Source organism: Octopus bimaculoides, chromosome 17 (genome assembly GCF_001194135.2).
Source record: "Octopus bimaculoides isolate UCB-OBI-ISO-001 chromosome 17, ASM119413v2, whole genome shotgun sequence".
Taxonomy (NCBI): Eukaryota; Metazoa; Mollusca; class Cephalopoda; order Octopoda; family Octopodidae; genus Octopus; species Octopus bimaculoides.
In genome coordinates this window covers 8,208,701-8,209,966 of record NC_068997.1, presented here as the reverse complement: position 1 = coordinate 8,209,966, position 1,266 = coordinate 8,208,701, and positions in this window count along the sequence as shown.

The following is a 1,266-nucleotide window of genomic DNA, read 5'->3' as shown; positions in this document are numbered from 1 at the left end:
CTCCTGATTGCAAGATCGTGGTTTCAATCCCTAGACCGGGCGGTGTGTTGTGTCCTTGAGCAAAACACTTCATCTCATGTTGCCCTGTGATCACTTCAACATCTGACACGTGGCACACAATGCACCTCTTCAGGCAACATCGATTTGGTGGAGGGAGGGAGGGAGGGAGGGAGTGGTGAGCTAATATACAGCAAAGACATCTGATCACTATAAAGAAATCATCTGGACAGGTTGTTTGGCCGAAAGCTGAATGCTCATATATCATCTTTGACAGGAGAGTCCGTCATATATAATGCAGGCTTGGCTGTGTGGTTAAAAAGTTTGTTTCCCAACGATAATATATTGGGTTCAATCCTACTGTGAGACAACTTGGGCAAGTGTCTTCTACTATAACCCTAGGTGAACCAGAGCTTTGTGACTAGATTTAGTTGATGGAAACTGAAAAAAACCAGTTTTATGTGTGTGTGTGTGTGTGTGTGTGTGTGTCTTTGTCTTGACATTATGTGATGGGTGTAAATGAGAATCACTATCTCAAAAAGCAGTGTTCTTTGTTTCCTGTCTTCCATGGTGAAATATTGGTTTCGAATTTTGACACAAGGCCAGCAATTTTAGGGGAGTAGATAAGTGGATTATATTGACCTCAGTGCTTAACTGGCACTTGTTTTATCAACCCCAAAGGGATGAAAGACAAGGTTGACTTTGGCAGAATTTGAACTCAGAATGTACACAGATGAAATGGAAGCATTTTGCTTGGTGAGCTAAGGATTCTGCCAGTTTGTTACCTTTGGAAATAAGCGAAGGTTGGCAACAAAAGGGACATCCTGATATTGAAAATCAACTTTGACAAATTCCATCTGACTCATGCAAGCATGGAGAAGTGAATGTGAAATGATGATAATGATTATATATATATATATATATATAATAATAATATTAGGGATAAAATCCAAAATTACAGGTAAAAAACTCAATTAAAATCAATTTATAAAAAATTAAAATTAAATTGAGCCTTATAGATAAAGTATATATAAAATATATAGATTTAGGGAAAATAACCAATTTTCAAGAACTCATCGATGAAAATCCACTATCACATATAGAAAAATTAATAATTAAAAGCACAATAAATGAGTATAATATAAAGTAAAGTAAATATCATAAGATAAATATAATAAATATAATAAATATAATAATAATAATAAATATAATATAATAAATATAATAAATTATATTTATTATATTTTGACATTGAAAATTGGTTATTTT